Below are 25,185 nucleotides of genomic sequence, written 5' to 3' on the forward strand. Positions count from 1 at the left end.
GTCACCTTTCCCAACCTTAGGAATAATTTGTTTCTATTGTCACGTTGGTCTGGGGATACACAACAACTCACACAATGCCTATTTTGATGCCCAAACAGTTAACTGCCCTTTATGCTGGTGCTATGAGGAGGTCAAGCTTCTTAAAGCTCCACCTTCCCTGGAAGACCAGGTAGGAAGCTCAGCTGTGAGTTGGCTCCAAGGCAGTCCTGCTCATGGCATGCCAGTGTCTTCCCCTCTCAACTCTGAGAGCACTCCACACTCCAGAGAGCCAAGAGACCGTAAACAGGTACTGTTCTCCTGGAGTATGTATGGGCAGGCAGTGGGACGGGGAGTGGGCTGGAGGACATGGCCTGCTTGCTGAGGAGGTCGTGGAGAGATAGGAGGGATCTGCTTCTGCTCTTCTCCAGTGGTCCTGAATTAAATTCACCTTACATCTTTGTAGGTTGGAAGAGAACAGCCAGAAGAGAGTCAGGATATGCAGGAAGCTATGTGCCAAGGGAGATCCCTCAAGTATTTGGCTCTAGAAAGATTGTTTTGCCAAGGGTGAGATGACTGAGGCTGCAGGAAGACAAAAGTCCATTTGATTAACTCAATATTGCATACTTAGTATATGATAGTCACAGGAATACACTCTCTACCATTAAGAAACTTCTAGTCTAGAAACATAATGCAAGGGGAAGATGATCAAAAAACCTCATTTGCAAGGGACAGGAATAAAGAGAAGTGGTACCTTGGAAAGGGACTTGTGGCCATGATATCCTCAGGGAGAGGTATGGACAAGTGGCTGAAGGGAGAATGCCACACTGCCACTGTGGGAGGTTGAAGTGGCTCTTCTGCACACCTCGTGAATTTGGAAGGGAAAAGACCATTTCTTATGGGGAAAAATGGGCATCATTTTTCTGATTCATAACCATGGAGACCAGGAAAAACAGTACTATAAATGTGCACCTCTCTCTGCTTCAGAAGAGCTCAAAGCATTTAAAAAATACAAGGTCCTTATGAAGAAAGAGGTGAGGGACAGGCATGCATGGCCCCATTTTAAAGATTCAGGGACCTAATTATGGAGAAAGAAGTGATTGGCCCAAAGCTGCTCTCAGTAAGGGGCAGACGCAAGGTCAGACCCTGTGTCTTTCCTATTAACCAACTGGTAGCTGTTTGTTCAATGGGTTGTGCTTCACATGCCAAAGTTTTGGAGGCTACACTTCCAAACCAATGGACCACCTGGCTGTGTTGGGTCATCCACCAGCAGTGGCTATTATCATGACTCTGCTCTCAATCCAGGGAATATCACATGTGCTGTGCTGGAACAGTACCAGGCAGAAAAGCACCAGGTTTCTCCTTATAGTAGAAAGACAGCTGTTTCCCAAATGGAAGGTACTCCTGCATTTTCCTAATCATGGATGAAGCAGAGACAAAGTGAGGTTGTGTTTCAGGTGAGAGGAAATAGATCTATAAAAATACTTTTTATTCTTCTCTTCCCCTTCCTTCTCAATCATTTAAAAAATATCACTTGTTGCATCATATCTCAGAAAAAATATAATGAACATGCACCTTTTTGCCTTTACTTCTCTGGCTCTTGCTCCTTATAAGGGGCAGATGAAGGAAAAGTTATTGGGATCGCAGTGCTGGCACCAGGAAGATAAATGTGAAGCCCTCCCTCTCTCCGCCGCTGAACAGGTCAAAAAATGATTGCATTGGGCGTGAAGGATTTATGTCTGCAGTGAGTCAGTCAGAGTGTTGGGGTAAATCAAGGCTGACATTTTTAGCATCTGGGAAAAAAAAGCAATTGCATTTTATGTCTACATTTTGCTCGGCTAATCAAGGTGCGGAAGAGGCACTCTGCCTGGGGAAACTTTCCCACTTTTTATTATTTAGGTAGAGTTTGGTGTTTCCCATAGAAACATGAAGCAAGGCTTCAGGTTAAAGAAAGGAAAAGGCCCTGCCTGTCAGTTCTGACTTGGAGAGATTTTAATTTGGCAGAAGGGGATCTGGGGAGGGACTGGACATGTGAGCTACCTGAGCAGTCTTAGGGATAGCTCTGGAGCAAGCGGGTGGATGACCACCTTTGCAATGAATTTCATCTCTCCATAGGCCTCTAGCAGGACCTAGGACATAACAGAAACATTAGGGGCGGGTGGGGAACTAGTTTGATACTTTTGACTAAATTGACCAGCTACTAATTGATTACTAATCAGTCCTTTAACTGAAGCAACCAGTGAAATACCTACACAGATTAGTTAAAACTGTTGACCCTGTTGATGCATATTGACATAGTTCAAGATCAAGCCACAGTTAATGTGTGCAAGGGGAAAAGACAGATGAACAAATTATCTAGCAATTTTTTTTTTAGCTTTGCATTTCCAAGGTCACTTTATCTAAGTGCTTTGCCTTAGTAAATGAAAATGTATTTGGATTTCGAAAGTGTTATATTTTGCATGAGGGACAAGATTCAGCAAATATTACTTTCGTATGTTAACAGATAGTAATCATGGTAGCCAACGTTTTAGAGGGAGGGGGTTTACTATATAAAGTGCTTAATAACTTTATATATATGATCTCATTAAATCTCCATTGCTCCAGGAGCTAGTTATGATCCCCATTTATCAATGGGGAAACTGATGGATAAACCCGAGGTTATATCCAGCTCTTCTTAGCTAGTAAAAGCTAGAGAAGTTTATTTAACCAAGGGAATTCTGCCTTCATAGCCTTCATCCCTAACTTCTATGCATGCTACTTCAGATTTGATCAAAGCAGCTATGCACATTCTAACAATTTTGGGAATAAGAGATTCAACAAAAACAGATTTCATGGATGTTCAGATTTTCTTTTTGTGGGCTTGAAAAAGGTTAGGAATCAGCCACAGGTCCTGCAACTAGGTACTTATGATGATAGTAATAGCTAAAATGTATTGCTCACTTGTCATGTGTCAGGCACTGTGTTAAGCTCTTTATGTATATTTACTCATAGAAGTCCCACATAGCTCTAAACAAGTCGGCCTATTATGATCCTATGTTCCAGGTGAAAAAAATTGAGGCACCGAGAAGTTTAGATTATTTTCCATGCATTTAGCTAACAAGTGACAGCCAGGATGGGACACCAGGCACATTGACATCAGAGCCATCACACATACTTTTCTGGATAGCCCTTGCGGTGGCTTTGCCATGCTCACGGAATGTGTTTCTGGTGAGGCAATGGTGTTGGCAGTTGTTAGTTGTTTGCCTTCCTTCTTGTGTGTGTGTGCCCTCAAATAATTGCTTTGTGATGTCTGACTAAAGAGACTTCCAAGTTCTCTTTAAAAAAATGTAAATACTCTTCCTTTATTAACACATACTGAATTTAAAAATAATGGAAAAAAATTATTTGATTGGGAGGCCAAGGCAGGCCAATTACTTGAGGTCGGAGTTCGAGACCAGCCTGGGCAACATGGTGAAACCCCATCTCTACTAAAAATACAAAAATCAGCTGGACACGGTGGCGTACACCTGTAATCCCAGCTACTCAGGAGGCTGAGGCAGGAGAATCACTTGAACCCAGGAAGCAGAGGTTGCAGTGAGCCGAGATGGCACCACTGCACTCCAGCCTGGGCAACAGAGTGAGACTCCATCTCAAAAACAAAAATAAACAAAAAAAAAAATTATTTGAGATTTCAATTAGTGCTTTCTTGCCCAGGGCCCTAGGACTCCTAGAAGTCCTTTAAGGAGGTAGCGGAGACCTTAAAGAAATGTTCTGTATATTTAAAAACTGAACTGAAATGGATTTACTGATAATAAGGCTTCAGAGGGTAACTCAAACACCAAGTTCGTGGAATTATATTAGCTCAGTGAGGTAATGCGGATTATTGCATACTGATTGTTCTTTGATGAATAAACATAGGGGAATGGAGAATTCTTTAATAAAGGTTGTCAATGAGACAAAAACATTAAAAATAGGAAACCTTAGAGGAAAAAGAATAAAGGAGGTCCTTGGTGACAGAAAGCCTGGGAGCCCCTGATATAAATAAAGCCTTGTTCTTTTTGTTCCCTGTCCCTTGGTTATTTGTTTGAAATGTTATCAAAATACCTTTCAAAGACCAGTGATGTAATTTATGTAAAGTATTATGCAAATACTAGTTTTTGTTATTAATATTAGCAGTAATAGTTATGATAATGATCTTGCTGTGGCACATGTGATTTCATTAACAATTATATCAAGAACCTTTAAAATTAAGGAATTTTAAACATTTCATTTCCTAGGGTTAGATTTAACTTCTTCCCCAAACCCTGCATTAGCACAGTCGTGCCCTGACATGCCGTGTGCTCTGTGTATGTGTACATGCTTGTTTAACGCGTCACACGTGTGTGTGCATGTGTGCAGTGCCCATAGTTTTGTGAGTTTTGTATTGCTCTTACCCCCTCTGCCTTGTACAGCTGCACATTATAAGATTCTTTGTTCAGAAAACTTGTTTGAAAGGGCGATGAAGCCTTTGGGTCGAGGTGTGGGTTTTTACTCCCACATTTTTTGCCAATAATTAGACAAACTTTACCACCAAATCTTCTTTTGCCTCTGTGGAGGATGAAGGGTCTGGGAGAAACTGGATTTGAAAATCTGATCTGGCTGTCACATTGTTCGGGGGCTGTGCCTACACACACAAGTTGGTTTGAATGTCACAAAGAGGTTACGAACTTGTGTTTCCAGGTATGCCCCTATCATATATACCTGGTGCCAAAAATGGATTTGACTTCATTCTTCCTTTTTAACTAGTTGTTCTGATGCACTTTGGAGACAGTCTGAATAATGCTATTAATTGGGCAGAGATTAGCACATAATCAAATCACATCTGCTTTAAAAAAAAAGTCAGAGCCCTCTTTACTAAAATAGCATAAAGTATAAATTGATTCATAGCAACCTAGCTCTGTATTCCCGATTAAAAAAGAAAGTTATCAGTAGAATAAGATTGGTACCTGCTCTAATATTTGTTATCACACCTTCTTAGTCTGCTTCTGTATGTTTCCTTTCTCTTATTTCCTTTATCTTGTGTCTGGCTGCTGCTTCAACCTGGCTCACACCACCAGCAAGCTGAGTGTCCTCGTGAACACCCCAGTTCATTCTCAGGGTCCCTGTCTTACTCCAGAGCTCTCTTCTGCTTCTCTCCTTTGTGTAAAGCTGTCTTCTCTTGGTGCCTTGGGTCCTGCTGGTCTTTTTTTTTTTTTAGCATCTAGAACAGCAGGACATCCCTCTCTACCACCTGCATGTGTGCTTGAGCAGGCCATGTTCTAACCCACAGCAGCCCCCTGTCCACTCATGGTTGTGTTATATTTTCCTTGCTCTGAAGCTCATAATTACTAATTTTTACTTAGACTGGGCCTCTTCTATAACATTAGTTTTCACCACCTGCCAAAGAATTTGCCAGCGACTTAAAAAAAAGTTCTACCTTCCTCTTATTTCTATTATTCAGATTGAACATGAGGGTTAAAGTAGCAGTGTGCCATGGTTTCTCAGATAGCAGAAGTACAACCAGGGCCTCTGGTGGGGGCCACAGGCAGTAATTTACTGGGTCAGGCATTGAACTAGGTGGGTCATGAGTTGATCTGAATTGGTATTTTTCTCCAAGGCAGTCTCTGTAGACTTGAGGAGCTGGAACATACGTGGAATTAAGTGGCGGCCGAAAGGATGTGACAAGTGAACTCTGCTGCCACTTTGCATCCTGGCCAAAAAGGAAAGGCTTCAGGTTTTGGAGTTTTACATGAGTCCAAATCTGGGTCTCCTGGCTTATTAGCCATGTGACTCCTGAGTCTCACTTTCCTAATCCATAAAATGGGAATGATGATACCTGCTTCACAGGGTGTTATGAAGAATAAATGAGGCAGTGTGTTTAAAATGGCTAGCAGAGCACACAGCAGGTCTATGGTTGTCATGTGTTGTGGTAGATCAAGAGAGGATATCCCTGGGCTATGGAAACCTAAAAATGTTAGCACAGTCATGCTGCAAAAAAATTCTGAACATCAGTGAAAATTGACGAGCATAAAACTGCCGGAAACAGTTTCTAATGAAACTGTAGCCCTTGCTATGCTGAGTCTTGCACTTCCTGGGGGTCATGGCTGCCCAGGGGACTTTGCCCATTAGGGGCAGTGAGGCAGGAGGGCTGGAGCTATACCAGATCAGTTTTTTAGCCTCAGGCAGCACTTCTGGTGGAAAAAAGACATGACTCACATTTTTAGAAGCTGGGAGAAGGAAACAGAAAATAAGTCTCTAGAAAGAGTTGAGAGTCAGAAAGAGACTTAGAAGAACCCCAGAAGGGCAAGTACATACAAAATCAAGGGCAAAAGTCTGAAGATTGAAACATGAGAAAAAAGAAATGCAAATGTAGGAAGACTAGAAACGAGTTTCAAAAATATCTGTACCTGTTGGAACTTTGGTTAAAATCAAGAAGGTAATAGGAATACTTGAAGAGTCTTACACTTAGCTTACGTTATCAGTTGCAGAGATACTGTGTGTGTGTGTGTGTGTGTACATGAGCACACATGAATTCAACTGTGGTGGTCTCTCCTCTTAACAAAGACTAGTTCCTTCAAACATGTCCAGGATCCCATTCTTTCTTACTACTGTGAAGTCTAATTTTCTCCTCTCTTCATCATGATTAATCTCCCCCTTTCTTACTGCATTATTCCTCAGTTTGAACGCATGTGGTAGTATTTTCCAAGTTAAAATCAAAAAGCAAAACCTTCTCATGACTCCTTATCTCTCTCCAGCCAATGCCTCAATTCTCTGCTACCCTTCAACATAAAACTTCTTCTAGAAGTTGTCAAATTGTGCTGCTTTTATTTTCTCATCTTCTCAATCATTCCTTAGTTCACTCTTTTGCCCTAAAAGTAGTAGCCCAAGGTCACTGACAATTTCATTGTACCATCCAAGGGCAACTTTCAGCCTTATCTTCCATAGCCTCTCAGCCACATTCTCTAAGGCTGAAGGCTGTTATTCTCAGCACAGGCCTCCCTTGGCTTCTGTGGCTCCACACATTTCCTGGCTGTCTTCTTCTCACCTGCAGTCTCCTTTGCTGGGTCCTCTATGCTGGCTCTTTGAGTGTGGGTGTGCTCTAGGGCTTAGTTCTGGGTCCTCTTTTCATCTCTCCCTGCGCTTATTTCCTAGGTGACCTCCTCTATCCCCTGTGGCTTTAAGCATCATCTGTATGCTGATGACTTACCAATTTATGTCTCCAGTCCAGAAATCTCCTCTGAGATTCAGACTCATATCTATCTAACTGGCTACTTGACATCTCTGCTTGGATATCTCATAGGCATCTCTAAAGAAACATGGAAAAATAGCATTTTCTCTTTTCCTCCCAAACCTGTTTCTGTCCCAGAATATCATGTCTCCATAGATGATGGCACCTTCAGTGCAGTTGCTCAAGTCTAAAGCCCTCAGTTCATTGACAAAATCTGCCACATCTATCACATTAATTCATTTGTTCAATTAGCAGTTAGAGTTGATGTTCATTGTGTGTGGCAATTATATTCTATAAAGTCACTGTGAACACTGATTTAGCGAATACTGAACCATTGCTCTTAAAGAAAACACAGGTTAGGTGCCTTCGAGCCTCTGGTTACAATGTTTACATCGACTGACCAATACATTTTAGGTGTGTTTCTGTTTAAAGACACCTTCTTGAATATATATGTGTACATATAGTTGATTCGTTAATATTGAATTCACTGCCAACAGCTCTGGCTCATACTGGAATGAGGCTCACCTAACACACAAATTTTCTCCATAAGTCACACCACAGCTTTCTTGCACTCAGGAACACTACATAGCACTTCAGCACTAGGCCTGGGGGGCATTTTGTACAGCAAAAGCACCAACACAAAGCACAAAAATATGACCAAACGTGGCACTAACCAGGCAGCAAAAAGGACACTTGTTGAAAATATAAAACTAGAAACAAGAAGGCAGAATGTGCTCTTGTTTGACCTCAGCCAGGAACGTCCATGACTCAAACTCTTCACCTGTTTTTGCAAGTGCATTTCTGCAAACAATGGCAAAAGTGCCATAAGCATTGATTTTGGGGTTACAAATTTTAGGGAATAAGCAAATTCATAAATACGGAGTCTGTAAATAATGAGGAGCAACTATATTGCTATTTACACACCAAACACTGTACTAAGAACTGAAGATAAGTCTGCTAAGCAAAACACACATTGTTCCTTCCCTCACGGAGTATACTAAGTCAAACTCCTGTGTATACTGTATTTTGAATCAGTCTGCTTTTTTCAAATTCTCCCCCAGCTACCCTAATTCTTATGACCTATATTTGCCATTTGGGCAATTACCTATTAAATGATTTACTTCTAATCTTGCCCCCTTCTATTCATTCTCTAACTATGGGCAGACCAATTCCCTTAAACATGAACTGAATTGTGCCATGGTCTGCTTTTTGTCCTTTAATGATTTGCTCCTCAAATGTTTACTGTGACTGCAGAGTCCTGTTGATCTCTGCAGCCTCATCTTGAACCACAGTCTCCTTTCACTCATGCTCCCACTACATGGGCATTTTTTCAGGTTCTTGTGTGTGCAAAGGCCTTTCCTGCCTCTCAGCCTTTGCACATGTTGTTCCATAGGGCTGTGCCTAGAGTACTCCATAAATTTCTGTTTGTCCTCAGATCTAATATAAGCTCTATCCCCTTAGAAAAACCTCCCCCCGAACACCAAGGCCTGCCTTGTTATTCTCTATACAAACACACCTTGTTTGTTTCTTTTACTACACGCTTAATATTTTATAACATACTTACGTTTAATATTTTCTTTATGGTTTACTGTGTCATCCCTCACTAGACTTTTAATTCCAGGAGAGTAGAGACCATGTTAGTTTTGTTTACCACTTTTTTCTCAGTATCCAGTACAGTGCCTGGTACACAATAAGCATGTAATTAATATTTAGTAAATGAATGAATTCATGAATTATTAAATAATTTCCTTAGAGTATCAAAGAGTCCCCATATACCAGCTTGTCAGCTAAAGTAGAAAAGCTCCAATATTGTCTTCATCCAATTTTCTTTTGCTGTTTCTAGTAATTCTAGAGAACTTTATTCCAGTTCTTATTCTGGATTTATAATTTAGCATTTTCATTAGGTCTAGGAGTCCACTCTAATAAGCAGAACCGTAACAACCTATTTTCTTATCAGGTTTCCAGATTCACTGCCCCACCATGGGCTTTATAAAGTATTCTTGAGGCTCTCCTAGTCAGTCAGTGCCATTGAAGGCTATTCTCAGACAACCCCACATCCTTGCACAGTCAGCAATATAGCTGGCTTACATTAAGCCCTTTTACCGGTGAGTGAGCAGTCATGTGGACCAAATCTTTCGAGGAATCACCTGAACCTAAGTTGCCCTTTCAATCATTTGTAGCTCAGGCCATTGGCCTCGAAATACTCTGAGCTGCACAAAAGAGAACTGGTAACAATAGCCAGAAAGTTCAGAAAGTCCTGTTTGGACCCAGTATATGAAAGAACTTTTTACTAGTCATCTGATTGAAGACAAATGGACTACTTGAGTAGGTAGTAAGCCCCAGTCCTTAAAGGGGTTGGAAAGCCATTGTCTAGAATGCTGGAGAGAATATTATTGTAGTTGATGAGCTGACGGTCTTAGAGTTTTTCAGGCTGTGACCTGTGGACCAACTGCATCAAAATCATCTGGAGATGCTTGCAGGGCAGTGGGATTAGTTGTGGTGGCCCTAGCATGCTTGTTGAAAACCATTTCTTACTTTACACCCCAGCCTTAGATATAGATGGTATGGGGGATGCAGCATGGAGAATCTCTGAGCTTTAGAATTCTGACACAGATAGTCTCTAAGGTGGTTTTATGCCTTCATATTTTGGTCTTGTGATCTCATAATTATCTATTTATTAGTCAACAAATGTTTTTGAAAACTATCAGTCAATGTTACTGACGTTGGAGATTTTGATGAATTAATTTCGTGTGTCAATTGGCTAGGCTATGGTACCCGACTACTTACGGAAATACTAATCTAAGTATTCTCGTGAAAGTATTTTGTATATGTAGTTGATATCTATGATCAGTTTACTTCAAGTAAAGGAGATTATACTTGATAATTTCGTTTATCAGTTGACAATGTTAAGAGCAAAAACAGGTTTCCCCGAGAAGAAATTCTGCTTCAGAACTACAGCTTGAAACTTCTACTTGAGTTTTCATTCTGTTAATTTGTCCCACAGATTTCTAATTTGCCAGTCTTCACCATTGCATGAGCTAATTCCTTAAAATAAAACTCACACATATATATATAATAAGTATATTTTACATATGTATGCGGTATATATGATGGTATATGATAGATATTATATATGTGTATGTATGTGTATGCACACACACACACCCCTACACACACATTCATGTATTTCTCCGGAAACCTTAACTAATCAACAGATACAGCAGAGAAGAAAACTAAATCACCTGATCTCATTTTAGGTTCCACAGAGTGCTGAGTATTATTTTTTCAGTCTTTTTACATTTATTAAAACTGTTGAGATCCAGCATATGGTCTATCTTGATGAAAATATCATGTACACCTGAAAAATGTATATTCTATAGTTGTAGTTTAAGGTGGTTGAAAGTATGGTTTGGATCACTATGTCTTTACTGATTTTTGTCTAAGCGTTCTATAAATTTTTGGAAGATGGGTGCTAAAATCTCCTGCTATGATTGCAGAATTGTCTGTTTCTTTTAATTCTGTAAATGTTTGCTTTATTTGGTTGTAGCTTATTATTAGGCACATGCCACATTGATGATTGTTATGTCTTCTTGATAAGTTGATCCATTTATCATTTTGAAGTGTCCTTCTTTAATGTTACTTTCTATCTTGAAAGCTTATTTTATCTGATATGAAAATATCCCTGGCCACCTTATTTTTTAGTTTGCCTAGTATATATATTTCCATTAATTTACTTTTATCTGTTAATTTATTTTTAAAGTGCATCTCTTGTAGGCAGCATGTAGTTGAGTCTTGCTTTTAAATTTATTCTTACAATATGACTTTTTTTGGAGTGTTTAGTTCACTAATGTTTAATGTAATTATTGATATTTTTGGATTTTCATCTGCCATTTTATTTGATTTTTTTTGCACACTTTGTTGTTCCTTTATTTCTCCTTTCCTGTCTCCTTTTAGACTAAATACTTTTTACAATTCTACTTTATTAAATTACTTTTTTTGCATTTTTAGTGGTTATTCTAAGGACTGCAATATACATCCTTCACTTTTCATAGTCAACAAGGAGTTAATATTATACCAATTCATGTAAAATATGAAACTTTGTAAGTGTATAGGCCCATTTACCTCCCTCAACCTCAATGAGGTCTTTTAGGCTATAGTTGTCATATGTATTAAGTCCACATAGACCCTATAAGACAATGTTACAAGTTTCCTTTAAATAGTCATATGTGTCTTATAAAAATTTAGAGAAAACTAGCATTTTATATATATTCAGATATATGCTATTTCCAATGTTCTGCATTCCTTCCTAAGAATCTGAGCTCTTATCTGGTATCGTTTTCTTTCAGGATGAGGAGCATTTATTATTTGTAGTGTGAATCTGCTGGTGATGAGTTCTCATTTTTAGAAAATCTGAAAATTCTTTAATTTTGCCTCATTCTTTTATTTATTTATTTATTTTACGTATGTATATTTATTATACTTTAAGTTCTAGGGTACATGTGCACAATGTGCAGGTTTGTTACATATGTATCCATGTGACATGTTGGTGTGCTGCACCCATTAACTTGTCATTTACATTAGGTATATCTCCTAATGCTATCCCTCCCGCCTCCCCCCACACCACAACAGGCCCCAGTGTGTGATGTTCCCCTTCCTGTGTCCAAGTGTTCTCATTGTTCAATTCCCACCTCTTAGTGAGAACATGCAGTGTTTGGTTTTTTGTCCTTGCGATAGTTTGCTTGAGAATGATGGTTTCCAGCTTCATCCATGTCCCTACAAAGGACAAGAACTCATCATTTTTTATGGCTGCATAGTATTCCATGCTGTATATGTGCCATATTTTCTTAATCCAGTCTATCATTGTTGGACATTTGGGTTGGTTCCAAGTCTTTGCTATTGTGAGTAGTGCTGCAATAAACATACGTGTGCATGTGTCTTCATAGCAGCATGATTTATATTCCTTTGGGTATATACCCAGTAATGGGATGGCTGGGTCAAATAGTATTTCTAGTTCTAGATCCCTGAGGAATCGCCACACTGACTTCCACAATGGTTGAACTAGTTTACAGTCCCACCAACAGTGTAAAAGTGTTCCTATTTCTCCACATCCTCTCCAGCACCTGTTGTTTCCTGACTTTTTAATGATCGCCATTCTAACTGGTGTGAGATGATATCTCATTGTGGTTTTGATTTGCATTTCTCTGATGGCCAGTGATGATGAGCATTTTTTCATGTGTCTTTTGGCTGCATAAATGTCTTCTTTTGAGAAATGTCTGTTCATATCCTTCACCCACTTGTTAATGGGATTGTTTGTTTTTTTCTTGTAAATTTGTTTGGGTTCTTTGTAGATTCTGGATATTAGCCCTTTGTCAGATGAGTAGATTGCAAAAATTTTCTCCCATTCTGTAGGTTGCCTGTTCACTCTGATGGTGGTTTCTTTTGCTGTGCAGAAGCTTTTTAGTTTAATGAGATCCCATTTGTCAATTTTGTCTTTTGTTGCCATTGCTTTTGGTGTTTTAGACATGAAGTCCTTGCCCATGCCTATGTCCTGAATGGTATTGCCTAGGTTTTCTTCTAGGATTTTTATGGTTTTAGGTCTAACATTTAAGTCTTTAATCCATCTTGAATTAATTTTTGTATAAGGTGTAAGGAAGGGGTCCAGTTTCAGCTTTCTACATATGGCTAGCCAGTTTTCCCAGCACCATTTATTAAATAGGGAATCCTTTCCCCATTTCTTGTTTTTGTCAGGTTTATCAAAGATCAGATAGTTGTAGAAGTGTGGTATTATTTCTGAGGCCTCAGTTCTGTTCCATTGGTCTATATCTCTGTTTTGGTACCAGTACCATGCTGTTTTGGTTACTGTAGCCTCATACTGTAGTTTGAAGTCAGGTAGCATGATGCCTCCAGCTTTGTTCTTTTGGCTTAGGATTGACTTGGCAATGCGGGCTCTTTTTTGGTTCCATATGAACTTTAAAGTAGTTTTTTCCAATTCTGTGAAGAAAGTCATTGGTAGCTTGATGGGGATGGCATTGAATCTATAAATTACCTTGGGCAATATGGCCATTTTCATGATATTGATTCTTCCTATCCATGAGCATGGAATGTTCTTCCATTTGTTTGTGTCCTCTTTTATTTCTTTGAGCAGTGGTTTGTAGTTCTCCTTGAAGAGGTCCTTCACATCCCTTGTAAGTTAGATTCCTAGGTACTTTATTCTCTTTGAAGCAATTGTGAATGGGAGTTCACTCATGATTTGGCTCTCTGTTTGTCTGTTATTGGTGTATAAGAATGCTTGTGATTTTTGCACATTGACTTTGTATCCTGGGACTTTGCTGAAGTTGCCTGTCAGCTTAAGGAGATTTTGGGCTGAGACGATGGGGTTTTCTAGATATACAATCATGTCATCTGCAAACAGGGACAATTTGACTTCCTCTTTTCCTAATGGAATACCCTTTATTTCTTTCTCCTGCCTGATTGCCCTGGCCAGAACTTCCAACACTATGTTGAATAGGAGTGGTGAAAGAGGGCATCCCTGTCTTGTGCTAGTTTTGAAAGGGAATGCTTCCAGTTTTTGCCCATTCAGTATGATATTGGCTGTGGGTTTGTCATAAATAGCTCTTATTATTTTGAGATACGTCCCATCAATACCTAATTTATTGAGAGTTTTTAGCATGAAGGGGTGTTGAATCTTGTCAAAGGCCTTTTCTGCATCTATTGAGATAATCATGTGGTTTTTGTCTTTGGTTCTGTTTATATGCTGAATTGCGTTTATTGATTTTCGTATGTTGAACCAGCCTTGCATCCCAGGGATGAGGCCCACTTGATCGTGGTGGATAAGCTTTTTGATGTGCTGCTGGATTCAGTTTGCCAGTATTTTATTGAGGATTTTTGCATCAATGTTCATCAGGGATATTGGTCTAAAATTCTGTTTTTTCTTGTGTCTCTGCCAGGCTTTGGTATCAGGATGATGCTGGCCTCATAAAATGAGTTAGGGAGGATTCCCTCTTTTTCTATTGACTGGAATAGTTTCAGAAGGAATGGTACCAGTTCCTCCTTGTACCTCTGGTAGAATTCAGCTGTGAATCCATCTGGTCCTGGACTTTTTTGGTTGGTAAGCTATTAATTATTGCCTCAATTTCAGAGCCTGTTATTGGTCTATTCAGAGATTCAACTTCTCCTGGTTTAGTCTTGGGAGGGTGTATGTGTCCAGGAATTTGTCCATTTCTTCTAGATTTTCTAGTTAATTTGCATAGATGTGTTTTTACTATTCTCTGATGGTAGTTTGTATTTCTGTGGAATCGGTGGTGATATTCCCTTTATCATTTTTTATTGCGTCTATTTGATTCTTCTCTCTTTTCTTCTTTATTAGTCTTGCTAGCAGTCTATCAATTTTGTTGATCTTTTCAAAAAACCAGCTCCTGGATTCATTGATTTTTTTTGAAGGGTTTTTTTGTGTCTCTATCTCCTTCAGTTCTGTTCTGATCTTAGTTATTTCTTGCCTTCTGCTAGCTTTTGAATGTGTTTGCTCTTGCTTCTCTAGTTCTTTTAATTGTGATGTTAGGGTGTCAATTTTAGATTTCTCTTGCTTTCTCTTGTGGGCAATTTAGTGCTATAAATTTCCCTCTACACACTGCTTTAAATGTGTTCCAGAGATTCTGGTATGTTATGTCTTTGTTCTCATTGGTTTCAAAGAATATCTTTATTTCTGCCTTCATTTTTTTATGTACCCCACAGTCATTCAGGAGCAGGTTGTTCAGTTTCCATGTAGTTGAGTGGTTTTGAGTGAGTTTCTTAATCCTGAGTTCTAGTTTGATTGCACTGTGGTCTGAGAGCCAGTTTGTTATAATTTCTGTTCTTTTACATTTGCTGAGGAGTGCTTTACTTCCAACTATGTGGTCAATTTTGGAATAAGTGCAGTGTGGTGCTGAGAAGAATTTATATTCTGTTGATTTGGGGTGGAGAGTTCTGTAGATGTCTATTAGGTCCACTTTTTGCAGAGCCGAATTCAATTCCTGGATATCCTTGTTAACTTTCTGTCTCGTGGATCTGTCTAATGTTGACAGTGGGGTGTTAAAGTCTCCCATTATTATTGTGTGGGAGTCTAAGTCTCTTTGTAGGTCTCTAAGGACTTGCTTTATGAATCTGGGTGCTCCTGTATTGGGTGCATATATATTTAGGATAGTTAGCTCTTCTTGTTGAATTGATCCCTTTACCATTATGTAATGGCCTTCTTTGTCTCTTTTGATCTTTGTTGGTTTAAAGTCTGTTTTATCAGAGACCAGGATTGCAACCCCTGCCTTTTCTGTTTTCCATTTGCTTGGTAGATCTTCCTCCATCCCTTTATTTTAAGCCTATCTGTGTCTCTGCACGTGAGATGGGTTTCCTGAATACAGCACACTGATGGGTCTTGACTCTCTATCCAATTTGCCAGTCTTTGTCTTTTAATTGGAGCAGTTAGCCCATTTACATTTAAGGTTAATATTGTTATGTGTGAATTTGATCCTGTCATTATGATATTAGCTGGTTATTTTGCTCATTAGTTGATGCAGTTTCTTCCTAGCATCGATGAGCTTTACAATTTGTCATGTTTTTGCAATGGCTGGTACCGGTTGTTCCTTTCCATGTTTAGTGCTTCCTTCAGGAGCTCTTTTACGGCAGGCCTGGTGGTGACAAAATCTCTCAGCATTTGCTTGTCTGTGAAGTATTTTATTTCTCCTTCATTTATGAAGCTTAGTTTGGCAGATATGAAATTCTGGGTAGAAAATTCTTTTCATTAAGAATGTTGAATATTGGCCCCCACTCTCTTCTGGCTTGTGAGTTTCTGCCAAGAAATCAGCTGTTAGTCTGATGGGCTTCCCTTTGTGGGTAACCCGACCTTTCTCTCTGGCTGCCCTTAACATTTTTTCCTTCATTTCAACTTTGGTGAATCTGACAATTATGTGTCTTGAAGTTGTTCTTCTCGAGGAGTATCTTTGTGTTGTTCTCTGTATTTCCTGAATTTGAATGTTGGCCTGCCTTGCAAGGTTGGGGAAGTTCTCCTGGATAATATCCTGCAGAGTATTTTCCAACTTGGTTCCATTCTCCCCATCACTTTCAGGTACACCAGTCAGACGTAGATTTGGTCTTTTCACATGGTCGCATATTTATTGGAAGCTTTGTTCTTTTCTTTTTATTCTTTTTTCTCTATACTTCTTTTCTCGCTTCATTTCATTCATTTGATCTTCAATCACTGATACCCTTTCTTCCAGCTGATGGAATTCCCTACTGAATCTTGTGCATTCGTCATGTAGTTTTCGTGCCGTGGTTTTCAGCTCCATCAGGTCCTTTGAGGACTTCTCTGCATTGTTTATTCTAGTTAGCCATTTGTCTAATCTTTTTTCAAGGTTTTTAACTTCTTTGCAATGGGTTCAAACTTCCTCCTATAGCTCGGAGAAGTTTGATCGTCTGAAGCCTTCTTCTCTCAACTCACGAAAGTCATTCTCCATCCAGCTGTGTTCCATTGCTGGTGAGGAGCTGCGTTCCTTTGGAGGAGGAGAGGTGCTCTGGTTTTTAGAATTTTCAGTTTTTCTGTTCTGTTTTTTCCCCATCTTTGTGGTTTTATCTACATTTGGTCTTTGATGATGGCGATCTACAGATGGGGTTTTGGTGTGGATGTCCTTTCTGTTTGTTAGTTTTCCTTTTAACAGTGAGGACTCTCAGCTGCAGGTCTGTTGGAGTTTGCTGGACGTCCACTCCAGACGCTGTTTGCCTAAGTATCAGCAGCAGAGGCTGCAGAACAGCGAATATTGCTGAACAGCAAATGTTGCTGTCTGATCGTTCCTCTGGAGGTTTTGTCTCATAGGGGTACCTGGCCGTGTGAGGTGTCAGTCTGCCCCTACTGGGGGGTGCCTCCCAGATAGGCTACTTGGTGGTCAGGGACCCACTTGAGGAGGAAGTCTGTCCATTCTCAGAGCTCAAGCTGTGTGCTGAGAGAACCACTACTCTCTTCAAAGCTGTTTAGACAGGGACATTTAATTCTGCAAAGGTTTCTGCTGCCTTTTGTTCGGCTATGCCCTGCTCCCAGAGGTGGAGTCTACAGAGGCAGGCAGGCTTCCTTGAGCTGCAGTGGGCTCCACCCAGTTTGAGCTTCCCCACCGCTTTGTTTACCTACTCAAGCCTCAGCACTCACCCCTCCCCCAGTCTTGCTGCTGCCTTGCAGTTCAATCTCTGCTGTGCTAGCAATAAGTGAGGCTCCATGGGTGTGGGACCCTCCGAGCCAGGCATGGGATATAATCTCCTGGTGTGCTGTTTGCTAAGACCATTGGAAAAGTGCAGTATTAGGGTGGGAGTGACCCGATTTTCCAGGTGCCGTCTTTCACAGCTTTGCTTGGCTATGAAAGGGAATTCCCTGACCCCTTGTGCTTCCCGAGTGAGGCGATGCCTTGCCCTGCTTCGGCTCACGCTCAATGGGGTGCACCAACTGTCCGACAAGCCCCAGTGAGATGAACCCGGTACCTCAGTTGGAAATGCAGAAATCACCCATCTTCTGCGTCGCTCATGCTGGGAGCTGTAGGCTGGAGCTGTTCCTATTTGGCCATCTTGGAACCGCCCCTCATTTTTGCCTCATTCTTAAAGGATAATTTTACTGATATAGAATTCTGAGCTAACAGTTTTACCTCTAGCACAAAGATGTTATTCCGTTAAAGTTTGGCTTGCAAATTTTCCAACAGGAAGTCTATCGTAGTTCTTATTTTTTCTTCCTTTGTATGTAATGTGTTATTTTGCTCTACTTGCAAAATTTTCTTTCTCTCCCTCCCTTTTTAAAAGCAATTTGATTATGGTATGCCTAGGCATGTTTGTCTTCATAATTATCTTACTTGAAGCTTCCTAAGATTCTTAAATCTGGAAATTTATGTTTATCCTCACATTTGGGAAAATTTTGGTTATTGTTTCTTTATATTTTTGCTCCTACCCTCTTCTCCCCTCTTATTCTGAAACTCTAGTAATGCATATATTAGATGTTTTGACATTACTCTCGGCTCTAAGGTCCTGCTCATTTTTTGATCACCTTTTTTTTCACCCAGTCTTCAAACTGAGTAATTTTTATTGATCTGTTTCCAACTTCCCTTACTCTTTCATGTGTTACCTCTATTTTGCTCTTAAGCCCATCCTGTGAATTTTTAATTTCAGGTATTGCATTTTTACATCATAGCATTTCTAGTTTTACAAAAGTTTCTCTGTTGATATTTTCTATCTTTTATTTATTGTGAGCACATTTTACTTTATAGTAAAGAGGATAGCTGTAATAAATAGCTGCTTTAAAATTCTTCTCTGCTTGGGTCACGCCTGTAATCCCAGCACTTTGGGAGACCAAGGCAGGCAGATCACGAGGTCAGGAGATCGAGACCAACCTGGCTAACACGGCGAAACCCCGTCTCTACTAAAAATACAAAAAATTAGCTGGGCGTGATGGCGGGCGCCTGTAGTCCCAGCTACTCTGGAGGCTGAGGCAGGAGAATGGTGTGAACCCAGGAGGCGGAGCTTGCAGTGAGCCGAGATCACACCACTGCACTCCAGCCTGGGTGACAGAGCGAGACTCCATCTCAAAAAATAAATAAATAAATAAATAATAAAAAAATAAAAATAAAAAAATAAAATTCTTCTCTGCTGATTCCAGTATGTGAGCCAACTTATTACTCTCTGTTATCTTTCCTCAAGATTCTTCAGCTTTTAATAGTTATTTAAATGTGAAATAATTTTGACTTTACCCCCAGCATTGTGGCTATTTTGTTGTGAAGACTCCAGATTTAGTTATATAACCTTGAAGAATGTTGACTTTTTGTTTTACCAGTTAATTTGTTTAGATTTAAACTGCAAATCCTGTTTCTTGGCCAACAGCTTACATTTCAGCTCTTTTCTCCTTAGCTGATTTTGAGTCTTTCTGGCACTTCATGGTTCAGTGAGCCAGAGATATGGGTGGGGTAGAGTTTGTACACAGAATCTGGGGTTCTATCTGGTTCTCTGTTTTTTTACTTCCTAGTGGCTGTAGTTGTAATAAACTCTGGTCTTTGTTTTTTTTTTTTTTTTGACAGAAAGACTATTTTTTTTGGTCTATTTGAGTTTTAATTATCTTATGAAATTCTGGCCCATTCTTAAAGTTGTAAATGGGAAACTCCATGCAGTTTTCTTCTTTAAAGTCTTTACACTCATCCAGAATATGTTTGCATTTGGTTTTTAGTCTTAAGAGCTTTCAGATTTTTTTTTTAATTGTTTTTGGATTTTGTCCTAAGTTTACAGTTGTTTTCTGAGGGAGGTTAGTATATTACTTAATGAGCCACATTGGAAGTAATACTCTGAGCATTACCTCTAATTTTAGACAGATACAACTCCAGGCCCTCAAGAAATGTGTGCCTCTTCAAATAGATAGAAATGAGGGACAAAGTCAGGAGTTATCAAGGTTTTGGTAGGATCACCTCAGGGAGCTAGAAGGTATTGCCTGGGAACATGTTGCTGACCTTTATGTCAGATATCTCACAGAAATTAATGACGAGGGAAGTGTCTCTGCTTTCTACGTGTGGTGACAATTAGGATTAGGAGGAAGAAATTGCTTGAGCTTGGAAGTCAGAATAATGCAGATCAACTCTATGTTACACCTCACTTGGTCTGTGGCAAGTGTTATAAGTTATCTAAGGTTACCTAAAACTGCCTGTTGGAGAACTTATTGTAATGATACCTACCATTCATGCAGTTGTGAGGATTCAATGAGATAAAATACTTAAAGGCCCCTGGCACCTACAAGATGCTCAACATATTTTCCTCTCTGTATTTTGGGAAATGGACTGGTTTGCCTTGCAGTGACCATGTGATCTTGGGGAGAATTAAAGGCAAGATCAGGATCACTGATGCATAAAAAGTATATCAGAATTTCATTGAGTTCTAGAGTGAATTTCAGTTATTATTATTTTTTAATTAAAGAACCATCGTAGCACTGTGGGTGAGCATGGACTTTATGGTCAGAGAGACCTGGTTTGAATCCCAGGTTTTCCAGTTACACACAATATGACTTGGGCCAATTGTTCTCTGAGCCTCAGTTTTCTATCTATGTAACAGGAATAATAAAACCTTCCTCATAGAGTTTTATGAAGTTTACATGAAATCACATTTATAAAGCTCCTAAAGCATCCATCAGGGCCTGGTGCATAGTAGGCACTCAATAGATGTTGTTTGTTGTCATTTTTATTGTGACTGTTTGTTTAATAAAAAACATGGGGCTAACATAAAACTACTAATGTTTAAAAGTGAGATAGAAAGGTTCACTAGAAAAAAGGTGGGGCCAAAGGATGTTGTGGGTGGGGTAGGGCAAGTCTGTTTTCATAAAGAAAACAGTGGGAAGTGGGAAGACAAAAGGGCATATTTTGATAATGAGGCTAAACTATCCATGTGAGGGAAATTAACATGGGAGAACCATGTGGAATTTTGCTAGTGGAGTGAGTCAGGTCTACTCTGGGCCTTTGCCTCAAGGGTTAAAAATGAGATTAAATATTTAATGCCCATTCATATTTAGATCCTTGGGAGCATTTTACTGACACAGTCATTTTACTCTCTCTCCATTTACATTTCCAGCTCTATAAGGAAAGCATTGATTCTACAGCATAACATGCTTGTGTGGAACAAGGGTTCCTTAACAAAATCACAGCCTTATTATCCAGCATTTGTAAGTTTAAAGGGCAGGCTGGTTTCAGTGTCCTAGAGGATCTGTTAGCTGCCCTCCACCAGGACCAGGGGCTGGAGGAGGCACAGCACATGTCAAGTTGTTGAGGAAGCAGACTTCTGTTGATTTGCATGGCATACAGGTGACAAGAGAAAGGAAGAGGGGTCAGAGGCGAAGAATCACATCTAAAGGACGAGCCAGCATCAATAACAGGAGGAGGGATTCAAAGGGCTAGATAGTCTGCATCCTCAACTGGAGGGCACCAGAGATAGAGGAAGGTGGCAGGTGGTCTGAATGCAGCCTCCAGGGGTTTGTGATATCAGCCTTCAGATGTCGCCTTTCTCCTAAGCAAGGAGAATCTTTGGCACATATCAAGCCTGAAGGAAATAAGCTGGCCTCAATAGCCTTTGTAATTCCACATGACTTACTAATCTATTTGGCTTATTTAAAATATGTCTCTAGCCTCGGGGACTCTGGACCTGTGCCAAAAACTACCTGCATTTATTGTAAAGTCAGAGGTTCCCTTATAAAGGATGCCAGGTCAGATGGTTGGAACTTTGGGTCAGAAACTGGGGACCCAATCATGGACTTCCTGTGAGTTCTTGAGGAAAATCCTCTTTTCATGCCATGCCTCAGCTTCTCTATTTTATATCCTCCTTGGCATCTATCACCTCACAAGTGAGAATGGGCACAGAGATGGGAGACCAGTCTGACCTCCCACCCTCCCTCACTTCCCACAGGCAGCTTAACTAAGTTAATAATTGAAAACTTACATACCTGCTATGGACCTCTGTCTCCTCTTATGGTTCCTGTCTTACCAAATGCCACCAACATTCCCTTAGTAAAAGCATCTTGCTGAACTCTTACCTCGCTCTCTTGCACCTCCGCCCCCAGTGTTAATCCATCACTCTTGTTAATTCTACCTCATACATATTTCTAAAATCTATCTACTTTTCCAAAACTCCACTGCCGCTAACTTGATTCAGCTCAGAGTCATTCCTTGCGTAGATGACAATAGTTTCCTGATGTTTTCCTTATCTCCTTATGCCTGCCCCCATCACTGCTCCCCGCTAAACTGTTTCTAAAATGTGAATCTCATCCTGTTGGGTCCTGCTTAAAATCTTTTAATGGTACCCTGCTGCCAGCAGGTGAAAACTCAAACTCCTCACTGGGATGACAAGCTTTGGATCTGGCCCCTGCTGACCCCCCAAGCCTCCCCTCTTATGCCATCCCCCAACTCAAAGCCCACACTGGACCCCAGTCTTGATAAACCAGTCACAGTGCTCCGTTTTGTTTGCCTTTGGTCCCTCTGCCCGCAGCACTCTTCTCTTCCCTGTCTTTCCCACTCTAATTTTCTTAACCTGTGTTTGCCCTTATCTTGCAGGCTTCAACTTAGGCATGACTTCCACAGGTAATTCTTCTATAACTCTTCAAAGCCTGGATCCAGTGTACCCCTCATGTTCATTTACATCCCGTGCCTCTTCAATCACACAGTCCTCCATTGCGAGTGCTTCTATTACAAGTGTTTTGTCTTGTCTGAATTCTTCAACAAGCTATGAACGTGGTGAAGGTTGGGCCATGTCTGCCTCATTTCTTTTTGCACGTCCTAGCACTATACTTGGCACCAACCAGGAACCTGATACATATCTGTTAAATGAATGAAGATAAAGAGTTACTGAAATGTAAGCCATGTGTTTTTTGGAGTGAAGGGAATTTTATTAAATTAGAGCCAAATAAAGTCGTTTCATTTCAGAAGGTCTTTGGCACAGAGATGGGAGACCAGTCTGACCTCCCTACCTCCCTCACTTCCCACAGGCAGCTTAACTAAATCTTTTAATGGTACCCTGCTGCCAGCAGGTGAAAACTCACACTCCTCACTGGGATGACAAGCTTTGGATCCGGCCCCTGCTTAAAATCTTTTCTCCAACATCCTGTACTTTTCCAGGGATAGGATGAGGACGGCATTCGTCACTCACCCACAAACACATTGTCTGGAAGGCCCGCCTTGTAGGATGAGCTGTGTTAGTTTGTGAGGATCCAACCTTGCAGATGGAAAATGACTTTTGAGGAAATACGAGGCCTAATGGTTCCTTATTTGCTCATCTGGGTGGGTCTGAGAGGAAGAGGGTCTGGGAGAAATGGGCTCTTAATGGACCAGGGTGACCTTTTTATGTCTCTGGGCAACTGAACTCAGAAAGGGTCTGACTGATTCTAATTGCTCTGACAACACACCAGGAGTGTGTGTTGAGCCTCAGAACAAGCCGGCAGCCTGGCTCCCTCTGTTCCTGGATGATGAGCTGGGCCCTCAGGCTCCTGACAGGCTGCCAGCATAAGCTTCATCCATAGTGCTTGAATGCTGCCTTGCTGCTGCGAGAACAGAGAACAGTGGTGTGTCAGCATGAGGACAGGCCCACTGGGAAGACAGGAGTTGGGACAGAAAACTTTTTATTCTGTCACATGATGTAAAATCAAGGGGACTTGGTAAAATCACAGGAACTAGATTAAAGGAAATGTCTCTGGCTGTATTGTATACTATAGAGCTGGTCTAACTGTGGCAACAACATTATGGGTTTTTATAGCACCTTTCTTCCCCAGGGCACAGGGTGCTTTACTGTCTATTAACAGGCTTTCAATTGAATGGATTCTCACAGGCCCTCAGTTCTGGTATTTATTTACTTTGTAGCATTAGCGTATTTATTATAGCACAGAAAAAATGGATCGAGAAATGGTCTGTTCTTGGCATGCACAGATAGGGGCATATATGTGTCTCTGTGTGTCTGTGTTAAATTCAACCATTAAATATTAGATGGAATAGGAGGATATGTAATGAATACATAATAAAGGGAGCTAAAGAAATAAGAAAAATTTTGCATAAATCATTACAATTCAGTTACAACATTGATGAGAAATCAAGGGCAGTTTATACTTTGGAAACAGTGAACAATTAGGTTGAGTGAGTTTCTCTCTTACTCTCAAGGCCATTTCTGTTTTCCAGAGGAAAATCTTTTCCTCTCCTTGGAAGTCATCACTAAATGACTAAATATGAAACAAGAAAAACAGGCTCAGAATGAGGACACCAAAATGATTAAACCTTTGTTTCTGGGTTCTTGGAACTTAAACTAGGCCAACATTGATGAGTTTGCTTCTACTTACTTCTGTAGCAGTACGATTTACAAATAGTAGAAACAAAGATAGAATTAAGAAGCAATAAGCATTCATGATGTTTTAAGGAAACTGTTTACTGAAGGAAAAAAACCCAATCAATTTAACAGTAGTTGTAAATATATACTTAGGCACCAGCGAAGGAAGATTGTTAAGAATAATTTCAAGCCATAGTATTGGAATTCATATGGTCATTAAGTATTTAGAGGAATGCTTTCGAGATGAGAGATGAGAGTTTTATAGCCATTCAAGTTAAGGTGAATGACTTCTGCTTCTGGCAGAAGCTGGATCTTCCCTTTCACAAAACAACTAAAAATTAGACCACTTGTATGAAACAATAGTTTATGAAACTTTAAACATCAGAAAAAGGATGGAAATACTCGAGAGATAGAAAAAGGATGGAAATACTCGAGAGATAGAAAAAGAAGAGTGTGAGCCCTATGATTGCCCGAACATGCTACTGAGAGAGCTTCCAGGCCACGGCACAGGGAGGGGAAACCCAGGAACATCTTGGTAGTCTCTCTGATTTGAGGAGTCTGGGGAGGCCAGTGGGACTAGAATTTGCAGGAAGAGTGCTCTGAGGAAAAAGTTGCACAGAAAGAGAACTCTGGAGATCTTCAGAAAGTCCCCCTTAAGTCTCCCTCTGAGTACTGCTGAGTGCAGGTTTGTGAGGAAATGACCTGAGGCTGGGGAAAGAATTACTTGACAGGATTGGAGGCAACACTCTCCAAAGCTCACACATGACTGAGAATATTTTCTGTTCCCATCAGAGTGGGAAATCTCATAATTAATGAGACATCATCAATGAGAGTATTCAGCAGGGTCCCACCTCTGTAGTGGGTTGAAATTAGCCCTAGACTGAGCACTGCTGTGATACTGCCTAGCAAAGCTTAAAAGCATGATCAGAACTCTTCCCAAGTAAAAATTATGGAGCAAAAAAAAAAAAAAAAAAAAAACTAAAAAAAAATTACTAGAAATAAAAAAATGTCCAGCACCCAATAAGACAAAATTCACAATGTCTGACATCCAGTATTTTACCAGGCATGCAAAAAAAAAAAAAAAAAAAAAAAGGCAAGAAAATGTATGGTGCATAATTAGGAGAAAAATCAACTAAAACTAAGCCAGAAATGACATA

General features: G+C 40.2%; 2 long non-coding RNA genes across 3 annotated transcripts in view; one reads left to right on the top strand and one right to left on the bottom strand.

The window, feature by feature from the left end:
• Nucleotides 1–25,185, top strand: part of LOC117976408 (uncharacterized) — a 345,286-nt gene that overhangs the window by 34,641 nt on the left and 285,460 nt on the right. The gene's annotated exons all lie outside the window — the stretch shown is intronic.
• Nucleotides 17–9,816, bottom strand: LOC130541414 (uncharacterized). Its single transcript, XR_008955467.2, has 4 exons — nucleotides 8,978–9,816; nucleotides 8,766–8,881; nucleotides 1,222–1,390; nucleotides 17–558 (listed from the first exon to the last, which is right to left on the bottom strand). It is a non-coding gene; the product is annotated as an uncharacterized LOC130541414 (long non-coding RNA).

This window comes from Pan paniscus, chromosome 1, assembly GCF_029289425.2.
Source record: "Pan paniscus chromosome 1, NHGRI_mPanPan1-v2.0_pri, whole genome shotgun sequence".
Lineage (NCBI taxonomy): Eukaryota > Metazoa > Chordata > Mammalia > Primates > Hominidae > Pan > Pan paniscus.